This window comes from Bos mutus, chromosome X (assembly GCF_027580195.1).
Source record: "Bos mutus isolate GX-2022 chromosome X, NWIPB_WYAK_1.1, whole genome shotgun sequence".
Classification (NCBI taxonomy): Eukaryota; Metazoa; Chordata; class Mammalia; order Artiodactyla; family Bovidae; genus Bos; species Bos mutus.
Window position 1 is genome coordinate 121529164 of NC_091646.1, and position 26212 is coordinate 121555375.

The window sequence follows — 26212 nt, forward strand, 5'->3', positions numbered from 1 at the left end:
ATTTTATTACTGATGATTGTTTTAGTAAAATACTTTCAAAGAGTGATGTCTAGGTTCACAGAATGAGCTTTTCTGACATCCTCATTATTCTAAAGTCTTTCCTCCAGAATTTTATTTTTGCCACAAACATCAATGCCATACTTGAAAAGGCAACTTTAATTTGCCTGCTTTAAGTAGGAGACTGATATTTTAGAGAGTAGTTTGAGAAAGACATTTATGATCCCAAAGGTCACTTGATCCAAATTTGAATTCATGTTCCTCTGCCTCCAGTGCCTGTGCTCTATTCACTATAGCAGGCTGGGAAAAATTAAAAATTTGCCTTTCCAAAAATCCAAGAAGAAAGAATAGGAGCTAATGGAGACCATTAAAAAAATCCCAAAATGTGTATATCTACATCCTTAAAGAATGGGCAGTTCTAAAGTCCAATAAACCTTCTTGAATAAAATATGCATTATAACCAATAAATGTGAAAAATATGTGCAACTAAAAGGTGAGGAAATACAAAAAGCTACAGAAACTTACTTTTTTTCCTCATCTGATTTACAAAAAGATTACATATACAAATAATTAAAGATGAACTGGAGTCATTGTCATTTGGAGAGAGTTTTGAAAAGTAAGCTTAGCATTCTAAGTTTTCTAGGCTTCTGGAATTATCCCTTTCTTGACTATCTGAGTAAGATTTTTTCCTGAAATCTATTTCTCTTCCAATCGGTTCTGAGGACTTCCTAAAAGACAGCAGTACTTACTGGTTGTTACTTGTCAGCTGTTTCTTAGAATACAGCTGCAACTTTGTCTTCAATCATGTGTAGACAGTTTGATGACATTTCCCCAAATGTTTCTGTCTTCTTTTAACAGAGAGAGAGAGAATTTCTTACAAGGACACTATTCTATCAGGGTCCTATCCTTATGAACTCATTTAAACTTCCTTCCTTAAAGGTCCTTTCTTCAAATACAGTTAGAGGTTAGGGGTTAGGGCTTCAGCATATACATTTTGGGTGAAGAGAGCATTAAGTCCATAACAACATTAGACTGTGGTTTTAGATGGATGGATGGATGGAGAGAGAGAGAAGGATGGATGGATGGAGAGAGAGAGAAAAGTATCTAAACCAGCTAATGAAAGGCTATACAAAGAGATACACTAAAAACATAATAGATAGGAACAAATGGACTTTTTTAAATATTCAAATAATCCACAGAAGAGCAGCAAAAAGAAAACAGAAATTTAAAATAAGAACAAACAAACAAAAACTAAATATTATAAAATAGCAGATTTGGGCTCTAACATAGGCTTCCCTGATGGCTCATTAAGTAAAGAATCTGCCTACAATGCAGGAGACACAGGAAACACAGGTTTGATCTGTAAGTGATTTAAATATATCAATTAAAAACAGAGACTGACATGGTAGTTTAAAAAAAGATGACCCAATAATATGCCATCTACAGGAAACTCACTTCCAATAAAATGATATAGGCAGGTTGAAAGTAAAATGATGAAAAAATATAAAATGAAAATAATAATAAAGAAAAAGGACAACTGGTTGTTAATATCAGTTAATTAGACTTCAGAGCAGAAAAGTGTTACTAGGGACAAAAAAGTATATTGCATAATGATAGTGAGTCAATCCACCAAAACATAATAATCCTAAATGTAAATATGCAAATAACAGAACATCAAAATTTGTGAAGCAAATACTTACAGAATTGAAAGGAGGAATAGACAAATTTATAATGGTAATTGAATAGTTTTAACACTTCTCTCTCAAAAACTGATAAAAACAACTAGAGAGAAAAATCAAGGTGGTTCTAGAAGAACACAACACCATTAACCAACAGAATCTCACTGGCATTTACGGAGCACTCCATCCAACTGAATGCATATTCTTTTCTAGAGCTATGAAATATACACCAAGATGTCATATATCCAGGCATAAAATAAACCTCAAAACATTTAAAATAATTTAACCATACAGAGTGCATCTTTGAACACAATAGAAGCAAACTAGAAATCAGAAAGAAGAGGAAATCTCCAAATATCTGCAAACAAAATAGCACACTTCTAAATAAGCCAAGAATAAAAAAAAAATCTCAAGGGAAAAAATTTTTAAATACATTGAAGTAAGGGAAAATAAAAATACATATCAAAATTTGTGAAATACAACTATAGTAGTATTGACAGGAAAATTTATATTGCTAAATATTTGAATTATAAAAGAGGAAATGTCTAAAATCAATAATTTAAGTTACTACCTCAAGAAACTAGAAAAAGCAAGTCGAAGGAAAGAGTTAATAAACAGTAGGAATTAATGAAATTAGAAACATAAAAATAATAAAGAAATATAATGAAACAAAAAACTAGTTATTTGAAAAGTTCAATAAAATTGACAAACCTCTAGAGAAGCTGACAAGAAAAGAAGATACAAGTTAATAATATCAGAAATATATTATGACAGGAACTATTATGTAAAGCACTATCCATATAAATTTGACAATTTAGGTAAACTGGACCAATGCTTTGAACAATTCAAACTATCACAATTCACCCCTTATGAAACAGATTTTTTTATTAAAATTATTGAGTAAATGAAATTCATAGTTGAAAATTCCCCAAGAAGAAATCTCCAGAGGACAATTCTAAATTTATTTCATTAATCCAGTAATAACTAGATGCTAAAATCAGAAAAAAGACAGTGCTCTGCCCCCCACCCCAAACTACTACAAACCAATATCTCTCATGAATATAGATGCAAATATTCTTGACAAACTATTAAGATGTAGTATTTATCAACACATGAAAATAATTATATACCATGACCAAGAAGAGTTTGTCCCAAGGAAGCAAGGCTGATTCAGTAGTCAAAAACACATCAGTGGAATTCACCATACCAACGGGCTAGTGAAGGGAAAAAATTTACATGATCATTGTAACTGCAGAAAAGGCATTTGATGAAGTTCAACACCCCTTTGGAATAAAACCTCTCAGGAAACTAGTTATAGAAGAGAATTTTCTCAACTTGATAAAGAACATCTAAAACAAAATGAAAACAAATAACTCACAGCTAACATTATACTTAATTTTGTTCTAAGATAAGGAATAAGGCAACTATGCCTTTTCTCACCACTGCTATTTAACATGGTCTTAGAAGTTCTAGCCAGCACAATAAAGCAAGAAAAGGAAAGAAATGTCATAAAGCTCTGAAAGAAAGAAATAAAACTGTACCTATTTATAGTTGACATGATAGTCTGCATAGAAAATCCCAAGGAATCTACAGATAAACACCCTTTTCACAGGATATAAGATCAGTGTATGTTAATTGTGTTTCTGTAGACTAGGAATGAGCTGTGAAAACCAAAATAAAAACCACAACACTGTTTATAATTTCTCTAAAGGAAGGGAAACAATGTGGATAAAGATCTAACAAAATATGTACCGAACTTGTATGCTGAACTATAAAATGCTGACAAAAGAAATGAAATGTGTAAATAAATGGAGAAGCATATCATTTTCATGATTTGAAAGACTCATAATAGAAAGAAAAAAGATCAGTTCATCCCAGATCTATGTACAGATGTATCACATTATCAAAATCTCAGCATGACATTTGTTGTAGATACAGGCAAGAATATTCCAAAATTCATATGGAAAGACTAAGGGACTAGACTAGCCAATTTTTTGGAAAAAGAAGAATGAAGTGCAAGGAGTCAGTCTATCCTATTCCAAGAATTATAACCTGATAACAGTCATCAAGACTCTGTTGGTACTGGTGAAGGGATAGACACATTGATCAATGAAACAGAATATTAAAACCAGAAATAGTGCCACACAATTACAGAAAATTTATTTTTTGCAAAGTTGTAAAAAAATTCAATGGAGGAAGGATAGTCTTGTTACTGAAAGGTGCTGAAATAATTGAGAAGGCAATGGAAACCCGCTCCAGTACTCTTGCCTGGAAAATCCCATGGACGGAGGAGCCTGGTGGGCTGCAGTCCATGGGGTCGCTAAGAGTCGGACACGACTGAGCGACTTCACTTTCACTTTTCACTTTCATGCATTGGAGAAGGAAATGGCAACCCACTCCAGTGTTCTTGCCTGGAGAATCCCAGGGACAGGGGAACCTGGTGGGCTACTGTCTATGGGGTCACACAGAGTTGGACACGACTCAAGTGACTCAGCAGCAGCAGAAATAATTGAATATTTGTAGGCAAAAAAAGTGAACCTCAATCTAAACCTCATGCTGCTGCTGCTGCTGCTGCTGCTAAGTCAGTTCAGTCATGTCCGACTCTGTGCGACCCCATATAAAAATTAACTCAAAATGTCCCATAGATTTAAATATAAAGCCTAAAGTTATAAAACTTCAAATGTAACATAGGAGAAAAATCTTTGAGACTTGAACTTTTGTGAAAAGTTTTCAGACATGACACAAAAGCATAATTCATAAAAGAAAAAAATCAAAATTAGACTTAATAATTTAAAACTTTTGTTCTGTGAAAGACCTTGTTAAGAGAGTAACAAGATGGACTACAGACTGGAAAAAAATTTGCAAAGCACATGTCCTTTATTAGTAAAGGACTCATGTAGAGTATATAAAGAACTCTCAAAAGTCAACAGTAAAAATCAAGCAAGTAAATTAGAAAATGGGCAAAAGACATGAGAGATAGTTTACCATCGGGGATAAAAAGACAGCAAATAAATGTAAAAATATATTCAACATCAATAGCCATTAAGGAAATGCAAATTAAGATCATTATCAGCTATTGCTGTACACCTGTAAGAATGGCAAAAATTTTAAAAAATGATACCAATTGTTTGCAAGGATACAGAGAAACTAGATCTCTTGTAGATTGCTTGTTAGAGTGTAAAATGGTTCATCAACACTGGAAAATAGTTTTACAATTTCTTTAAAAATCTAAATATGCATTTACCACATAACCCAGGAATTGAACTCTTAGGCATTCATGCCCCCAAAAATGAAAATTTATGTCCACATAGCTTTATTTTGGACTTCCCAGGTGGCACTAGTGGTAAAGAACCTGCGTCCCAATGCAGGAGACACAAGAGATGTGGGTTTGATCCCTGGGTTGGGAAGACCCCCTGGAGGAGGGCCTGGCAACCCAATCCAGTATTCTTGCCTGGAGAATCCCATGGACAGAGGAGCCTAGTGGGCTACAGTCCATAAGGTTGCAAAGAGTCAGACATGACTGAAGCAACTGATCATGCATGCACAGTTTTATTTTCAATAGTCAAAAACTAGTAACAACCTAACTATCCCTCAGTGGGTAAGTGGTTAAATAAACTGTGGTACACATGTAAGATGGTATGTTACTCAGCAATAAAAAGGAGCAAACTATTGATATACACGGGAACTTGATGGATCTCAAGGAAATTGTCCTGAATGAGAAAATAAAGCCAGTCTCTAAAGGTTATACACTATATGATCTATTTATATAACATTCTTGAAATGTCAGAACTATAGAGATAGAAAATAGATTAGTGGTCAGGAGTTAGAGATGAGGGGAGAAGGTAGAGAGGTGTATATGACTATAAAGGAATAGCATGAGAGAGATCTTTATGATGATGGAATAATTCTTTATCTTGTTGTAGGTGGTTGTTACATCAAAATATATATATATATTGTACCTTTAAATGGAGAAGGAAATGGCCACTTGCTCCAGTAATACTTGCTTGGAAAATTCCATGGACAGAGGAGCCTGGTGGGCTACAGTCCATGGGGTCGCAAAGAGTCAGACACAACTGAGGATGCACGTACACATGTACCTCTAAGAAAGAAAAATAATTTTAAAGGACTTAAACTATCTGAGATTTATTTTAAAGTGACAGTAATTAAGACAGTGTGGTATTGATATAAAAGTAGACAAATTAATGAAACCACATAGATTTGGAATGAAATCATGCTTATACAGTCAACTGATTTTCAACAAAAGTGTAATGGTAATTCGGAGGTAGAGAGAGTCATTTAAATAAATGTTTCTGGTTCAATCGAATGTCTCTATATAAAAAATGAAAATTGGCTCATATCTCACACCATATACAAATGTTAATGTAAAATGGATCCTAGATCTAAAGCTAAAACTATGAAAGTTCTGGAAGAAAGCATAAGAGAATTTTTGTGACTTTGTTAAAGATTTCTTAGGAATGATATCAAAAGCATGATCTATATAAGAAAAAAAAAAGTTGAACTCCATCAGAACTAGGAACTGCTCTTCAAAATTCTGTTAAAAGGGTGCAAAAACAAGCAACAGACTGGAAGAAATATTTGCAATTCGCCTATCTGATGAACTTGTATCCACAGTGTATAAAGAACTCTCAATATTCAATAGTAAGAAATTACATATTCCACTAAAAATAGGATATATACTTGAAGATATTTCACCAACAAAGGTACATACATGGCTAATAATCACATGAAAAGATGTCCAAAATCATAATTAGGGAAATACAAATGAAAACCACAATGAGATAACCCCGCCCCGTTGTTGCTGTTGTTCAGTCGCTAAGTCATGTCCAACTCTTTGCAACCCCATGGACTGCAGCATGCCAGGCACCTCTGTCCTCCACTATCTCCTGGAGTTTGCTGAAATTCATGTCCATTGAGTTGGTGATACCATTCAACCCTCTCATCCTTTGCTGCCACCTTCTCCTGCTGCCTTCAGTCTTTCCCAGCATCAGGGTCTTTTCCAATGAGTCAGCTCTTCACATCAGCTGGCCAAAGTATTGGAGCTTCAGCTTCAGCAACAGTCCTTCCAATGAATATTCAAAGCTGATTTCCTTTAGGATTGACTGGTTTGATCTCCTTGCAGTCCAAGTGACTCTCAAGTTTCAGGAGTCTTCTGCAGCACCACATACCTATTATATACCCCTACATACCTATTAGAATGGCAGAAATTAAGTCTAGCCATATTAAGTGCTACCAAGGATGTGAAACAAATGGAACTCTCATATACTGAGGGTGGGAATGTAAAATTGTACAATCATTTTGGAAAAAAGTTGAGGAGTTCCTTCAAAAGTTAAACATATGCCAGTATATTATCCAGCCATTCCCATCCCTACATATTTACCTAGGAGAAATGAAAACATATATCCCTACAGAGGCTTGTACCAAACATCCATAGCAGCTTTACTTGATATAGCCTCAAACTGAAAATAGCTCAACCATTAATATGTGAATAGATAAGCAAATGGTGGTATATCCATATGATGGACTACTACTCAGCAATGAAAACAAATGTACTTTTAATACATGTGACAGCATGAATGAATCTCAAGATAATTATTGTGACTGAAAGGAGTCGAACGAAAATAAGAGTACATACTGTATGATTCCATTTATAGAAAATTCTAGAAATTGAAAACTAGTATATAGTAATAGAAAGCAAAAACTACTGGACTCTAAGACCTGTAAAAACTGAGATTGTGTAAGTATGGTCCATTCTTGTATCTCTAGTGGCACATCATTTATTCATTCACTGAAGAGATTTTAATTGAGTGCCCACATTGTGACAGGCACTGTTCTGGGAATGAGTATACCAGTCTCAAAAGGATACTGTCCCTGTGAAGCTTATATTCCAGAGAAGAGAGAACATAATGAAGGAAGATAGGAAGGAAGGATATAATAAATAAATATTTGCTTGTAAGCAAGAAGGAAGGGAGAGGTGGAGACAGAAAGAGACCACTAGCTACTTACTCCATGTTAAAGTTTTCAATGCCTTTTCTTTAAGGAAATTTACTCTAATACCTATTCTTCCATTTCTTAATGTCCAAATAAAGCCTTTCCAGGGTCAGCCTCACACAGTAGATAACCACTTATGTAGTTTGAGTTTAGAATCCCCAGAAAAAATTTCCTAATAAAAATGTTTGAAATACTCCCCCTTCATATGTTACTTGATACTAAAATATCTTTCTAATGTAAAAAATATCTTTCAATGTACACTTAGACATGATGCTTCAAACATAATATTTTGATGTCATAATTATGAGTGAATAAAGAATAAATAAGAAAGTACTGAACCAGGGGATTCTTTTCAGGGTTGCCACCTATCATATGATGGGTTAAGGACAACTTTCACATATAAAAAAAACACTGAGTTAAGGAGTAGGTATCAATGAGGAAAAAAAATACTCACAAGGTTAAAGTCAGCTATCAGAGATGACCATGATTCTCTGACCTGTCCATCATCCACTGGGGAGCATTTTCTGGACCTGACTTGAGTTTGACTCCCAGGGAGAGAGCATTTTACTCTTGAGTTTCTCTTCTTGTAGAGCAAGTGTGAGATCACCATTTCACCTTGTTGAGTGAAATAAAGATGCTATTGATGGAACCAGGAAACTGGATTTAGGATGCTAACTACCTCAGTACCTGGGGCTTGTGGAGCCCTTTAGATGTTATAATTCTCTGTGAGGTGGATGGGTGTGGACAGAAAGTGTTGTTGGAAGCTGAGCTTGAGCACTGTCTTCCATTCATGGAAAAGATGGACTCTTCCAGATTCCAGCCAGTTTATTGTCTAGGCAGCCTAATGAAGGTGTGTCATGTTTAGATGGCCAGGTTTTGTAATATGAATACTTTCCTTTAAGTTGTTGTGTTTTTTGGGGGGCGGGTGGGAAGCAGTGTGAGGAAGGAAGGGCTGGAATGAGAAGAAAGAAATTAGATAAAGCTCAACAACATATATTCATAGGATGAAGAAAAAATCATGAAAGAAATGAGGATCTGGGGATACCAACTACAAATTTCATTGTTTTCCATTTTGTCTAGGAAATCCATGCAAAATATTAATGGGGAATTGATAAATCCACAAGAGAGAATATATGTCAATATTACCTTCTGATTGTAAAATCTATAAAGCACAATATCATATTGTCTGCCCTCAACAAATGCTGCCTGTCCCTGCTTCTAATAGTGATCCCAAATAGCCAATCTGTTCATCTTCTTGAAACAGCATTCCTTCCATTGCTTTAATTTATGTAGACACATTTTTCATATAACACATTACATGATCATCACCAACTTACAGTTGAGAACCCAGTGCATTGGGAACAACTGTTTTGGAAATTTAACCTTGAAGCATTTCTGTTTTAGAATCACATAGACAAAAAAAAAAAAAAAAAAGAATCACATAGACTAGCTTCCAAATCCTTTCAGTTCAGTTCAGTTCAGTCACTCAGTTGTGTCCAACTCTTTGTGACCCCATAAACCGCAGCACGCCAGGCCTCCCTGTCCATCACCAACTCCCGGAGTTCACCCAAACCCATGTCTATTGAGTCGGTGATGCCATCCAACCACTTCACCCTCTGTCATCCCCTTCTCCTCCACCCTCAATCTTTCCCAGCATCAGGGTTTTTTCCAGTGAGTCAGCTCTTCACATCAGGTGGCCAAAGTATTGGAGTTTCAGCTTCAACATCAGTTCTACCAATGAACACCCAGGACTGATCTGTTTTAGGATGGACTGCTTGGATCTCCTTGCAGTCCAAGGGACTCTCAAGAGTCTTCTCCAACATCACAGTTCAGAAGCATCAATTCTTTGGTGCTCAGCTTTCTTTATAGTCCAACTCTCACATCCATACATGGCCACTGGAAAAGCCATAGCCTTGACTAGACTGACCTTTGTTGGCAAACTAATGTCTCTGCTTTTGAATATGCTATCTAGGTTGGTCATAACTTCCCTTCCAAGGAGTAAGCATCTTTTAACTTCATGGCTGCAATCACCATCTGCAATGATTTTGGAGCCCCCCAAAATAAAGTCTGACACTGTTTCCCCATCTGTTTGCCATGAAGTAATGGGACCGGATGCCATGATCTTCGTTTTCTGAATGTTGAGCTTTAAGCCAACTTTTTCACTCTCCTCTTTCACTTTCATCAAGAGGCTCTTTAGTTCTTCTTCACTCTCTGCCATAAGGGTGGTGTCATCTGCATATCTGAGGTTATTGATATTTCTCCCGGCCATCTTGATTCCAGCTTGTGCTTCTTCCAGCCCAGCGTTTCTCATGATGTACTCTGCATATAAGTTAAATAAGCAGGATGACAATATATAGCCTTGATGTACTCCTTTTCCTATTTGGAACCAGTCTGTTCCATGTCCAGTTCTAACCGTTGCTTCCTGACCTACATACAGACCTAAGAGGTCTGTATGGTCTGGTATTCCCATCTCTTTCAGAACTTTCCACAGTTTATTGTGATCCACACAATCAAAGGCTTTGGCATAGTCAATAAAGCAGAAATAGATGTTTTTCTGGAACTCTCTTGCTTTTTCCATGATCCAGCGGATGTTGGCAATTTGATCTCTGGTTCCTCTGCCTTTTCTAAAACCAGCTTGAACATCTGGAAGTTGCTAAAGCCTGGCTTGGAGAATTTTGAACATTAATAGCATGTGAGATGAGTGCAATTGTGTGGTAGTTTGAGCATTCTTTGGCATTGCCTTTCTTTGGGATTGGAATGAAAACTGACCTTTTCCAGTCCTGTGGCCACTGCTGAGTTTTCCAAATTTGCTGGCATATTGAGTGCAGCACTTTCACAGCATCATCTTTTAGGATTTGAAATAGCTCAACTGGAATTCCATCACCTCCACTAGCTTTGTTCATAGTGATGCTTCCTAAGGCCCACTTGACTTCACATTCTAGGATGTCTGGCTCTAGGTGAGTGATCACCTAGAGCCAGATAATCATCATGATTATCTGGGTCATGAAGATCTTTTTTGTACAGTTCTTCTGTGTATTCTTGCCACTTGTTCTTAATGTCTTCTGCTTCTGTTAGGTCCATACCATTTCTGTCCTTTATCGAGCCCATCTTTGCATGAAATGTTCCCTTGGTATCTCTAATTTTCTTGACGAGATCTCTAGTCTTTCTCATTCTGTTGTTTTCCTCTATTTCTTTGCACTGATCACTAAGGAAGGCTTTCTTATAGCAAATATTTATAGTTCCCAAAACAACTTCAGAAGTCACATATATATATATTATATATAATATATATATATATATATATTATATATATATAAATATATATAAATACATGAAACTTTATATATTTGGGGAAAGGAAAAATGCTTCTGAAGTAATTGAGCACCACTTCGTATTCCATGTGTTTAGCATTCTGTATTTTATCTTTTAAAGTTCTCTTATTTTACACATCAGAAAATTTTACATGATAATGATTGTCTTGTAGATCAATCTTGGCATTTGCATTTAACACTAATGTTTCTTGGCTTAACAGATGCTGGCTTTATTTTCAGAGCTGGATTTTTAGGCCATCTAAGGAGATGCTTTGACTAGCATATGGTGTTTCTTACAAGGAATTTAAACATTAATTTACAAGGTGATTGAAAAATGTGTCTTCATAAACAACTGCTTTTAATTTGAATACATGTCAGTGAGCATCTCTTTACCAGAAATCTTGACTGTTCTTCATTCAGTGGGTGCTTGGGCTCATGTTTCCTGTTTATAACTGTATCACTCAAGGGAAAGCTACTGGAAATAAGACTTGGTTTATCTCTTTACTGTAATACGAAAGAGAGAATAGTATTTTTTTTTTTTTTTTTTTTTTTTTTGAAATATACTTGATTTACAATGTCATGTTGGTTTCAGGTGTATAGCACAGTGTTTCAGATATATATATATATATGTGTGTGTGTGTGTGTGTGTATAATTGCATGCACACACACATATATATAATTTGCAGATTCTTTTCCCTTATAGGTTATTACAAAGTAATGAGTATAGTTCCTTTTGCTATACAGTGAGTCCTTGGTAATCTATTTTATATGTAGTTGTGTGTATATATTAATCCCATCGTCTCAATTTATCCCTCTCCCCCTTCCCCTTTGGTAACCATAAATTTGTTTTCTATGTCTGTGGGTCTATTTGTGCTTTGTAAATAAATTCATTTGTATCATTTTTTTCAAATTCCACATTTAAGCAATATCATATATTTGTCTTTCTCTGTCTGGCTTACTTCCCTTAGTATGATAATCTCTAGGTCCACCCATGTTGCTGCAAATGGCATTATTTTATTCTTTCTTTTGCTGAGTAATATTCCATTATATATATATATATATATATATATATATATATATATATATCTTCTTTATCCAGTCATCTGTTGATGGACATTTAAGTTGCTTCCATGTCTTGGCTGTTGTAAACTGTGCTGCGATGAACATTGGGGTGCATGTATCTTTTCAAATTAGTTTTCATCTTTTCTGGATATACACCCAGGAGTACAATTGCGGGATCATATTGTAGCCCTATTTTTAATTTTTTAAGGAACCTCTATACTGTTGTCCACAGTCTGTGTACCAATTTACATTCCCACCAACAGTGTAAGAGAGTTCCTTTTTCTCCACACCCTCTCCAGCATTTGTTATTTGTAGACTTTTTGATGAAGGCCATTCTGACTGGTGTGAGATAATACCTCATTATAGCTTTGATTTGCATTTGCCTAACAATTAGTGATGACCCTAAAAACTTCCTCTTGTCTGTGCTAGAAGAGTGAACACTATCTCAATTAGCTTTGCATGGTTTATTCTTGGAAATTAAGGGACAACATTAATTGATTCGAAGACAAAAGGCCCATAGCTCTTCTTAATGAATATTGCCCAAATATGGAAATACAGATTTAATAATACAGTTCTAAAAAGTAGCTTTATTTAAACAGAAAATATCCTTCATATCCTCAATGTGGAGACAGGCCACTAAAACTCAGATATAGTCCAAACCAAAAGCGTTAAAATATTAGGCCCTCTGAGAAGATGGATTGCAGATCTGCCTTTGAGAATGCAATCTAATCCTCCTTATTTTCCCTCAAAGAAATGTAGTCAAAATGTTTTCCCTTTCCATGTGCTGTGCCAGGCACATGCTGTGTAGATGCTGTCAAAAGTGGATGTTACTGTAGCTAAACTCATTTCCTGCCTAAATCAGTCCTAAGTTCCCAGTACCTTTCTTCCTAATGTTTACCTTTCCTGCCAAGGCTTTGTAGTGACCTCACCCTTCATCTTTCAGAGAAAAGAAAACACTCCATCCCATTTATCAATTATTAAGTAGTAACCAATGCTGCCAGCCATTGTTTGCCCTCCTGTGACCATCCATTCACTATTTTGGTGACATAGTCATACCTCATTTGCCTTGGACTGCACATCAGGGGCCTTCAGAAGGTGATTAATCATTACTCTGAAGCAACAGACTATGTACAGCAGCCTGAAGAAGTGAAGACAGAAGGGTTCAAGATGAAATTCAGTTTCATAAGGCCAGCTCCACATAACTAAATTGATGACTGAGTTCTCCCGCCTTCTCCTTTGTCTGCAAGTTGTCTCAGATTTAAAGTTAATGTCTATTGAGACCTAGGTGAATAACAGCTACTGCTGATAGCCCAGAACTTTGGGAAAAAGTGCTGATAGGAGCTCTCTGATTTAGAGAAATAAACTACTAGAATATGTCAAAACACACAAATACTCATAGTGGATCATCAACAGTGGAATATCAAGAACTGTTAATATCCTTGGTAAAAATACGTTGAATTTCTATAGATAATCAATTTGTATTTACTCCTGGTTGTTTATGCAGTCAGTTGGCAAGGATTTATTGAGTGTCTGTGTGTCTGGTATGTCAGCAGTTTCAGCAAGAGGGAAAGCAAAAGTAACTCTAGTATTATAGCAAGTCAACAAGCCACATGAAAATTCAAAGTGTCTTTTGAAGGAGGTTTCAAATAGAATTCTAAGCCAAAGAGTAATTTTTCATTAAGTTATAGTTTATATAGGTAATAATGATAATAATAACTAACACAATTGACAAAAATTAAAGCATTTGGAGGTTGAATAAATTGCTTAAAGTCACAAAATGAGCATAACAAAGGAAAAAAAAAACAGTTTAGGGGTTTTAAAGGACTAGAATATTTGCTTTCTCTGAAATCTGGATAAAAAGTTTCCAGGAAATTGGGTTTCCTGCCTTTGTTTCTTCATATGTGAAACAGAACTAAAAGAAAATGTATAAGTAGTGCTTATAGCATAAATACCACACAGTAAGCTCAGATGGTAAAGAATCTACCTGCAATGCAGGAGACCCAGGTTCATTCCCTGGGTCGGGAAGATCCCCTGGAGAAGGGAATAGCTACCCACTCCAGTATTGTTGCCTGGAGAATTCCATGGACAGAGAAGCCTGGCAGGCTACAGTCCATAGGGTCACAAAGAGTCAGACACTACTGAGCAACTAACACACTTCACATATATAAGCCTGTGTAAGTAGATGGTCTCTACCACAGATGAACAGTTTGCTACAAACATAGAATAGCTCCTGTACTCTTAGTAAGAGAGAATGATCACACATTACAGGTTAAATTGAGCAAATCAGAGCTTCCGGCTTTAAAAATGTAAAAACTGTGCTGAGGAATAGCCTGATTGGTATAGATAAGTCAGTGGTTCTCAGATAGGGACAATATTGCCCGCCAAGGCATTTAGAGACATTTTTGGTTGTCACAACTTGGGGGAGATGATGCTGGCATCTAATGGGTGGAGGCCTAGGATGCTGCTGCACATTCTATAAGGCATAGGTCAGCCCTCACAGCACAGTATTATTTGACTTAAAACGTATGTAGCACTGAGGCTGAGAAAGCCTAGTCTAAGCTGATGGACATAAATTAGGACATCAATTCTGTGTATGCTATAATAGAAGCATTGAAGGTGTTAGATGTAGAAGTGGATTTACCCTAACATAGATTTGTTTGATAGAAAAAGAAAAATGGAGCGGAATAACATAGCATGTCTCTATGATGCAGAATCTCCTTAGAAATTTAAAGAAACATCAAAAACTAGGAGTGATTTTAGAGCAACAGCTTAAAGGGGGATAAAAATGGAAGGATTTTATCAAACAGAGAATGAGGACTCCATAATGTAACATTAATTTTTTTTCTAATCCTGAATGCAAGACTATGGAGTCATACTAGGATTGGCACTTTTAAGAGGACTAAATTTAAAAGGTATTTCCACAGAAGTATCTCTTGGTCATTTAAAATTTAAGAGACAAGAAAAAATTGACTTAAAAATCAATGCATTTGACTAGACTGAGATTTTAATTAAAGGACAAAAGCAACAAAAAATGGCTTTAATTAGGGAATCGTGGCTCTTTTGCATTGTGAAGTTTTACTTATTTATAGAGGTGCACACATACAAAGAGACTAAATACAGGAGAGAAGTGTTGTGACCCAAAGAGTAAATATGGCAACTTCAGTGTTTTAATTAAAGATGACATTTAGGGACATCAGACTGGTGGTGAAAACTAGAGTAAACTAATAGTCATGTATGGACAAACAAAGATTTTGTTAATTTTACCATTTGAACAACAACAATAAAAGAGAAAAAATAAAAAGAGAATTGTAATATGCTTTTGCAAATGTTTTATGATATACAAAGTACTCTGATGTTATCTCATTTATTTATAGAGTAATATGGGGAAAACTATTGTTTTTCATAATGACTCTTTACTCCCAGGTGTCCAAAACACTTGGCTTCCAGTAATAAAGTTCCAGTGAGCTACTGAGTGAATGTGTGGATTCCAAGAGCTCAAACGGCAGTAATGATAATCTAAAAACATCTAACTCACTAAGGGTAGTAAGAAGTAGATGGAAGACATAGCCTACATCTGAAGACAGCCTATCATACCACCAACTTAATGCACTGGAAAATAAAAAATGGATAACTCTAGATGCTGAAATTCACAAGGAGCCATATAAACCCAATAAATCACTGATAGAGGCTGTAAACTTGCCAGCAAATCAATTAAAATATCTTTGTAATCCCTTTCTATTTGTGAATAAAATAACACAAGGGATTTCAAAAATAAGACATCATTGTTTGCTTAAAATCAGTTCTTGAGGTGGTAAAAGACACCCCAGTCACCATTCATTACCAAGGCCTTTATTATATCATTTGTTAAATGGGAAAAAGGATTCTTTACATGTAAATATGATAATGCTAATCCATTATCAGTATTTTGAGCTGTCTTTCTAGTAGTTAAGATAAGTTCATATTAAGTAAGGTATATACTCTTGTCTAACTTCAAGATACAATAAGTCTGAAGACATTATTTATGCTACATGTTATCTTTTGATCACACATAAAATTAATACATACAGGGATAAAACTCTGCCAAATCACTTGATTTCCTTTTAGCAACTATGATGTATTTAGGACAAATTAGGAAGGACTCCAATTGTCAGGTATGTAATAATTTTTAGGGTGATAGAATCTTCAGTTCAGTTCAGTTCAGTCTCTCAGTTGTGTCTGACTCTTTGCGACCCCATGAACCACAGCACACCAGGCCTCCCTGTCCATCACCAACTCCTGGAGTTCACCCAAACCCATGTCCATCTAGTCGGTGATGCCATCCAACCACCTCATCTTCTTTCATCCCCTTCTCCTCCCACCCTCAACCTTTCCCAGCATCAGGGTCTTTTCAAATGAGTCAGCTCTTCGCATCAGGTGGCCAAAGTATTGGAGTTTCAGCTTCAACATCAGTCCTTCCAATGAACACCCAGGACTGATCTCCTTTAGGATGGACTGGTTGGATCTCCTTGCAGTCCAAGGGACTCTCAAGAGTCTTCTCCAACATCACAGTTCAGAAGCATCAATTCTTTGGTGCTCAGCTTTCTTTATAGTCCAACTCTCACATCCATACATGACCACTGGAAAAGCCATAGCCTTGACTAGACTGACCTTTGTTGGCAAACTAATGTCTCTGCTTTTGAATATGCTATCTAGGTTGGTCATAACTTTCCTTCCAAGGAGTAAGCGTCTTTTAATTTCATGGCTGCAATCACCATCTGCAGTGATTTTGGAGCCCCCCAAAATAAAGTCTGATACTGTTTCCACTGTTTCCCCATCTATTAGCCATGAAGTGACGGGACCAGATGCCATGATCTTCGTTTTCTGAATGTTGAGGTTTAAGCCAACTTTTTCACTCTCCTCTTTCACTTTCATCAAGAGGCTTTTTAGTTCCTCTTCACTTTCTGCCATAAGGGTGGTGTCATCTGCATATCTGAGGCTATTAATATCTCTTCCTGGCAATCTTGATTCCAGCTTGTGCTTCCTCCAGCCCAGTGTTTCTCATGATGTATTCTGCATATATGTTAAATAAGTAAGGTGACAATATACAGCCTTGACGTACTCCTTTTCCTATTTGGAACCAGTCTGTTGTTCCACATCCAGTTCTAACTGTTGCTTCCTGACCTACATACAGATTTCTCAAGAGGCATGTCTCTTAGAGCTAGGCAAAAACCTTAAGGGTATCTAATACCAGTCTATATTTGAAAATGAGGAAGTTAAGATTCAAGGAGGTTAAGAGACTCACCTAAGTATATGTAGCTAATGTTGTGGCTTATCAGGGTCTAGAATTCAGAGTTCCAAGCTACCAGTTCAGTGATCTTTCCATATCACAGTCCTGAGGTCACACTTGGTTCTACCACTATCTTTGTAACACAAAAATATTTCATGCCAAGCCACCAAGAGCATTAATACAGAGGTGTTCTGTGAACTTTTTGAATCAGCCTGCAAGAGGTACGACTTCAGGTTCATGTCAACTGCTTACACCAGCTCAGAATTATCAGTTCTTTCATCACCACTCAATGAAAGAATGCATAGGGAGCCCCATCATTTAAATTTTTACATCCTCTACAGTGTCTTGGACTTGTTCACATTCTCAAACCTGATTCAGAGGTGCAGGCTTGGGCAAGAAGACCACCTACTGATCAAATAGCACTCAAGTAATTTTTAAAATTCAGATCTAGAATATCTTTTAATAATCACTTATCTTTAGTGATTATATTTCTACAAGCTGCTTTCTAGTCCTAAAACAAATTTATATGATTAAGAAAAAGCTTTGACTGTATTTTGGCATTTTGCAATATAGAACAAAGATGTGAACGTGACTATGAGGTGAACAAACTGATCGTGTCCAACTCTTTGTGACCTCAAGGACTGCAGCACGCCAGGCTTCCCTGTCCATCACTACTCCCAGAACTTTCTCAGACTCATGTCCATCAAGTCGGTGATGCCATCCAACCGTCTCATCTTCTGTCGTTCCCTTCTCCTCCCGCCTTCAATCTTTCCCAGCATCAGGGTCTTTCCCAGTGAGTCAGTTCTTCCCATCAGGTGGCCAAAGGATTGGACCTTCAGCTTCAGCATGAGTCCTTCCAAATGAATATTCAGGACTGATTTCCTTTAGGATGGATTGGTTTGATTTCCTTTCAGTCCAAGGGACTCTCAAGTGTCTTCCCCAACATCACAATTCAAAAGCATCAATTCTTTGGTGCTCAGCTTTCTTTATGGTCCAACTCTCACATCTGTACATGACCTCTGGAAAAACCATAGCTTTGACTAGATGGACCTTCGTCAGCAAAGTAATGCCTCTGCTTTTTAATATGTTGTCTAGATTGGTCATAGCTTTTCTTCCAAGGAGCAAGCGTCTTTTAATTTCATGGCTGCAGTCAGCATCTGCAGTTATTTTGGAGCCAAAACAATAAAGTCTCTCACTTTTTCCATTGTTTCCCCATCTATTTGCCATGAAGTGATGGGACCAGATGCCATGATCTTAGTTTTTTGAATGTTGAGATTTAAGCCAGCTTTTTCACTCTCCTCTTTCACTTTTATCAAGAGGCTCTTCAATTCCTCTTTGCTTTCTGCCATAAGGGTGCTGTCATCTGCATATCTGAGGTTATTAAAGTCACCTTTAACAACGTCCAAAAGGCATGGCAAACTGAAGTGGGGTTTGGGCAGATAATGTGGATGCAGTCCAAGAGAAATAAGACAGCAGAAATGGTGAGGTGGGGGAGATGAGAAGTGCAGAAGATTGTATCAGTGACCTCAGTTCTCCACTTCTACTTGTATCCATATCTTCTGTCATATACCTTTGCAGTCCTTTCCAACAGAGCTGGGACACAATCCCTTACCCTGGCTTTATTTACAGCGACATGCTTTGACCAATGGGATTAGCAAATATGACAGAGTTGTGAAAAATACTTGCCGGATTTCTCTTCCTCGTTCTTGCGCTTATGCCTTCTCCATGAGAAGGACACACCTAACTTTGATCCTCCCGGGGTAGGATGAAAGACATGTGAATCAGAACTGCTGCAACCAAGGTATTCTAGATTGTCCAGCCTAGAGCAAAGCTCATCCAACACAAGGATGTTTTTGTGTGACTAAATGAATGAATGAATCAGTGCAGGAAACTGAAATCTAAAACAAGATCAGACTAATGGCTAGTCTAAAGAAAAAACTGGAGCTGAAACTGTGAAAGCCAAGATATGAGTGTATGTTGGGGGGGAGCGGGTAGAGGACATGAAATTCGGGCAGCCTCTAGCAAGAGTAGGCACAAACCAGATGAAGGGTACATATCTGCAAGGAAACACTGTGGGTGACGCTTGTGTGGTAGAGTGGTATGAGGGAACGTTTGAGACCTTTTTCTTATATAGAGATTGTAGAATAAAGTAGACATAGCTGAGATCAAACCTTATTTAGAACAAAGACAAATTTTCCTGGACTGGATTTGGAAATGGCTTATTTTTTGGCTCAAAGATTCCATGCTACCTGCATTTTCTGTAAAGAGAAAAACCAGGGTTACTGAGAGGAAAGAGAGCAGTTCTCTTGGAGGTATGCCTAGGGTCCATCTGCCCTTGGAAATATGATTACAAACTGTGAGCACTGTTCATGTATTCCTGTGTTTCTCCTGTATTCCTACTAGGAGATTATCCCTTCACCTCACCTTCCTGAGGAAAACAGGAGAGATTCACTCTTGGTTACTCCTTCATTATTGAGAAAACTAACCAATATTTCCTCTATTTCTTTGTATTGATCACTGAGGAAGGCTTTCTTATCTCTCCTTGCTATTCTTTGGAACTCTGAATTCAGATGCTTATATCTTTCCTTTTCTCCTTTGCTTTTCGCTTCTCTTCCTTTCACAGTTATTTGTAAGTCCTCCCCAGACAGCCATTTTGCTTTTTTGCATTTCTTTTCCATGGGGATGGTCTTAATCCCCATCTCCTGTACAATGTCACGAACCTCCATCCATAGTTCATCAGGCACTCTATCTATCAGATCTAGTCCCTTAAATCTATTTCTCATTTCCACTGTATAATCATAAGGAATTTGATTTAGATCATACCTGAATGATCTAGTGGTTTTCCCTACTTTCTTCAATTTAAGTCTGAATTTGGCAATAAGAAATTCATGATCTGAGCCACAGTCAGCTCCCGGTCTTGTTTTTGCTGACTGTATAGAGCTTCTCCATCTTTGGCTGCAAAGAATATAATCAATCTGATTTCGGTGTTGACCATCTGGTGATGTCCATGTGTAGAGTCTTCCCTTGTGTTGTTGGAAGAGGATGTTTGCTATGACCAGTGCGTTCTCTTGGCAAAACTCTATTAGCCTTTGCCTATTCCAAGGCCAAATTTGCCTATTACCCCAAGTGTTTCTTGATTTCCTACTTTTGCATTCCAGCCCCCTATAATGAAAAGGAAGTCTTTTTTGGGTGTTAGTTCTAAAAGGTCTTGTAGGTATTCATAGAACCGTTCAACTTCAGCTTCTTCAGCGTTACTGGTTGGGGCATGCAAAAAAAGAGAGGAAAACAACAGAATGGGAAAGACTAGAGATCTCTTCAAGAAAATTAGAGATACCAAGGGAATATTTCATGCAAAGATGGGCTTGATAAAGGACAGAAATGGTATGGACCTAACAGAAGCAAAAGATATTAAGAAGAGGTGGCAAGAATACACAGAAGAATTGTACAAAAAAGATCTTCACGACCAAGATAATCATGATGGTGTGATCACTCACCTAGAGCCAGACATCCTGGAATGTGAAATCAAGTGGGCCTTAGAAAGCATCACTACGAACAAAGTTAGTGGAGGTGATGGAATTCCAGTTGTGCTATTCCAAATCCTGAAAGATGATGCTGTGAAAGTGTTGTACTCAATATGTCAGCAAATTTGGAAAACTCAGCAGTGGCCACAGGATTGGAAAAGGTCAGTTTTCATTCCAATCCCAAAGAAAGGCAATGCCAAAACATGTTCAAACTATCGCACAACTGCACTCATCTCACACTCTAGTAAAGTAATGCTCAAAATTCTCCAAGCCAGGCTTCAGCAATACGTGAACCATGAACTTCCAGATGTTCAAGCTGGTTTTAGGAAAGGCAGAGGAACCAGAGATCAAATTGCCAACATCCGCTGGATCATGGAAAAAGCAAGAGAGTTCTAGAAAAACATCTATTTCTGCTTTATTGACTAAGCCAAAGCCTTTGACTGTGTGGATCACAATAAACTGTGGAAAATTCTGAAAGAGATGGGAATACCAGACCACCTGACCTGCCTCTTGAGAAACCTATATGCAGGTCAGGAAGCAACAGTTAGAACTGGACATGGAACGACAGACTGGTTCCAAATAGGAAAAGGAGTACGTCAAGGCTGTATATTGTCACCCTGCTTATTTGACTTCTATGCAGAGTACATCATGAGAAACGTTGGGCTGGAAGAAGCACAAGCTGGAATCAAGATTTCCAGGAGAAATATCAATAACCTCAGATATGCAGATGACACCACCCTTATGGCAGAAAGTGAAGAGAAACTAAAAAGCCTCTTGATGAAATTCAAAATGGAGAGTGAAAAAGTTGGTTTAAAGCTCAACATTCAGAAAACAAAGATCATGGCATCTGGTCCCATCACTTCATGGGAAGTAGAAGGAGAAACAGTGGAAACAGTGTCAGACTTTATTTTGGGGGGCTCCAAAATCACTGCAGATGGTGACTGCAGCCATGAAATTAAAAGATGCTTACTCCTTGGAAGGAAAGTTATGACCAACCTAGATAGCATATTCAAAAGCAGAGACATTACTTTGCCAACAAAGGTCCATCTAATCCAGGCTATGGCTTTTCCAGTGGTCATGTATGGATGTGAGATTTGGACTGTGAAGAAAGCTGAGCACTGAAGAATTGATGCTTCTGAACTGTGATGTTGGAGAAGACTCTTGAGAGTCCCTTGGACTGCAAGGAGACCCAACCAGTCCATTCTGAAGGAGATCAGCCCTGGGTGTTCATTGGAAGGACTGATGCTAAAGCTGAAACTCCAGTACTTTGGCCACCTCATGCAAAGAGTTGACTCATTGGAAAAGACTCTGATGCTGGGAGGGATTGGGGGCAGAAGGAGAAGGGGACGACAGAGGATGAGATGGCTGGATGGCATCACCAACTTGATGGATGCGATTTAGAGTGAACTCCAGGAGTTGGTGATGGACAGGGAGGCCTGGCGTGCTGCAGTTCATGGGGTCGCAAAGAGTCGGACATGACCGAGCGAGTGAACCGAACTGAACTGAACTGAATCAATATTTGGGTAGGTCTATAAGGAGGAGCTTTATCTTTATCATTTGTCACATTGTTCTGCTTCCTAAAGGTACTGAGCAGAGGTGAGACATGTAAGAGACAGTGTCTCTTGAAAAATGTCTGACCATTCAAGTTCCCAGTTTTTACTTTCTGAAGCATATGGAAAGATGGATCCCTTCTTTTCCAACAGGTCTCAGAGAAAGGCTGCAGAATGGCTAGGATACTGCTCACTTGGACCATGGGTGCTCACAGGGAAGTGGTAAATGTGGATGTGATGTAAGACTTCAGCTGTGAGTCAGATAGGAGCTGTGCTAAGTCTTCAAAGAGAGCTGGTTGGAGGTGATTCCTTCATCAGCAGGGCTGTTGGGATCACCACGTGTCCACATCAAGTCTTTTGACAGTAGGATGAGTGCTCAGTGAACAACTACACAATGAGCTCAACCAACTTGCTGTTGATAGTCATATAAAGGAATGACTTTTCTCTTTCACTGCTCCTTGTCTCAACACTGGAGGAGGTGTAACATGCTGAGAATACAAAAGTTGGCTCAAACAGACCATAGAAGTTGCCCCTTCTTCAAGCCTGCAAAACAGGGGCTCTAAACTCTATCAGATTTGATGGCCTTCTACCCAGGTTTGTGTTTGTGTGTGTGTGTGTGTGTGTGTGTGTGTGGTATAATACACTTTACAAAAAATGTACTATCTCAACCATTTTTAAGCACAGAGTTCAGTAATGTTAACATTCACGTTGTTGTGCAGCCTATTTACAGGATTCTGGCAAAACTGAAATTCTATACCCACTAAATAATAACTCCCCATTCCTCCTCTTCCAAAATCCTGGCAACCATCATTTTACCTTCCATCACCCTAAAAGATATACCATATACATTGGCAGTCATTCCCTATTTCCCCATAATTTCCCCTCTTCCCATGCCCCTGGAAGCAACTGATTTACTTTCTGTCTATAAATTGACCTGTTCTCAACATTTCATATAAATCAGTATCAGTCAATATAAGTTCAGTCGCTAAGTTGTGTCTGATTCTTTGTGACCCCATGGACTGCAGCATGCCAGGCCTCCCTGTCCATCATTAAATCCCAGAGCTTGCTCAAACTCATGTCCATTGAGTCAATGATGCCATCCAACCACCTCATCCTCTGTCGTCCCCTTCTCCTCCCACCTTCAATCTTTCCCAGCATCAAGGTCTTTTCCAATGAGTCAGTTCTTTGCATCAGGTGGCCAAAGTATTGGAGTTTCAGCTTCAGCATCAGTCCTTCCAATGAATATTCAGTACTGATTCCCTTTAGGATTGATTGGTTTGATCTTCTTGCAGTCCAAGGGACTCTCCAACACCACAGTCCAAAAGCATCAGTTCTTTGGTGCTCAGCTTTCTTTATGGTCCAATGCTCACATCTTTACATGACTACTGAAAAAACCATAGCTTTGACTAGATGGACCTTTGTCAGCAAAGTAATGCCTCTGCTTTTTAATATGCTGTCTAGATTGGTCATATTCCAAGGAACAAGTGTCTTTTAATTTCATGGCTGCAGTCACCATCTACAGTGACTTTGGAACCCAAGAAAATAAAGTCTCTCACTGTTTCCATTGTTTCTCCATCTATTTGCCATGAAGTGATGGGACTGGATGCCATGATCTTAGTTTTCTGAATGTTGAGCTTTAAGCCAACTTTTTCACTCTGCTCTCTCACTTTCATCAACAGGCTCTTCAATTCCTCTTCACTTTCTGCCATAAGGGTGCTGTCATCTGCATATCTGAGGTTACTGATATTTCTCCCTGCAAGCTTGATTTCAGCTTGTGCTTCATCCAGCCCAGCATTTCTCCTGATGTACTCTGCATATAAGTTAAATACGTATGGTGACAATATACAGCCTTGATGTACTCCTTTCCCAATGTAGAACCAGTCCGTTGTTCCATGTCCGGTTCTAAGTGTTGCTTCTTGACCTGCATAGAGATTTCTCAGGAGACAGTTCAGGTGGTCTGGTACTCCCATCTCTTGAAGAATTTTCCAGTTTGTTGTGACCGCACAAAGGCTTTGGCATAGTCAGTGAATCTGAAGTAGATGTTTTTTGTTTTTTTTTTTCCTGGAATTCTCTTGTTTTTTCAATGATCGAATGCATGTTGAGAATTTGATCTCAGGTTCCTCTGCCTTTTCTAAATCCAGCTTGAACATCTGGAATTTCTTGTTTCATGTACCATTGAGCATCTTTTCATGTGCTTATTAGCCATCTGTAGGTCTTCTTTGGAGAAATGTCTGTTTAGTTCTTTGGCCCATTTTTTTATTGGGTCATTTATTTTTCTGGTATTGAGCTGCAGGAGCTGCTTGTATATTTTTGAGATTAATTCTTTGCCATTGTTTTCTTCTGTTCTCAAGCCTGCCTTTTCACCTTGCTTATAGTTTCCTTCATTCCTTCATTAAAAAAATTTTTAAGTTTAATTAGGTCCCATTTGTTTATTTTTGCTTTTATTTCCGTTACTTTGGGAGGTGGGTCATAGAGGATCCTGCTGTGATTTATGTCAGAGAGTGTTTTGCCTATGTTTTCCTCTAGGAGTTTTATAGTTTCTGGCCTTACATTTAGATCTTTAATCCATTTTGAGTTTATTTTTTTGTATGGTGTTAGAAAGTGTTCTAGTTTCATTCTTTTACAAGTGGCTGACCAGTTTTCCCAGCACCACTTGTTTAAGAGATTATCTTTTCTCCATTGTATATTCTTGCCTCCTTTGTCAAAGATATGGTGCCCATAGGTGCGTGGATTTATCTCTGGGCTTTCTAGTTTGTTCCATTGATCTATGTTTCTGTCTTTGTGTCAGTACCATACTGTCCTGATGATTGTTGGTTTGTAGTATAGCCTGAAGTCAGGCAGGGTGATTCCTCCAGTTCCATTCTTCTTTCTCAAGATTGCTTTGGCTATTCGAGGTTTTTTGTATTTCCATACAAATTGTGAAATTATTTGTTCTAGTTCTTTGAAAAATGCCGTTGGTAGTTTGATAGGGATTGCTTTGAATCTATAGATTGCTTTGGGTAGTATACTCCTTTTCACTGTATTGATTCTTCTGATCCATGAACATGGCATATTTCTCCATCTATTTGTGTCATTGTTGATTTCTTTCATCAGTGTTTCATTGTTTTCTATATATAGATCTTTTGTTTCTTTAGGTAGATTTATTCCTAAGTATTTTATTCTTTTCATTGCAATGGTGAATGGAATTGTTTCCTTAGTTTCTCTTTCTGTTTTCTCATTGTTACTGTATAGGAATGCAAGGGATTTCTGTGTTGATTTTATATCCTGCAACTTTACTATATTCATTGATTAGCTCTAATAATTTTCTGGTGGAGTCTTTAGGGTTTTCTATGTAGAGGATCATGTCATCCGCAAACAGTGAGAGTTTTACTTCTACTTTTCCAATCTATACTCTTTTTTTCTCTGATTGCTGTGGCTAAAACTTCCAAAACTATGTTGAATAGTAGTGGTAAGAATGGGCAACCTTGCCTTGTTCCTGACTTTAGGGGAAATGCTTTCAATTTTTCACCATTGAGGATAATGTTTGCTGTGAGTTTATCATATATGGCTTTTATTATGTTGAGGTACTCTGGGAGTTGGTGATGGACAGGGAGGCCTGGCATGCTGCGATTCATGAGGTCACAAAGAGTCGGACACGACTGAGCAACTGAACTGAACTGACCGATGTTCCTTCTATGCCTGCTTTCTGGAGGGTTTTTTAAATCATAAATGAATGTTGAATTTTGTCAAAGGCTTTCTCTGCATCTACTGAGATAATAACATGGCTTTTAATCTTTCAGTTTGTTAATGTGATGTATCACATTGATTGATTTGTGAA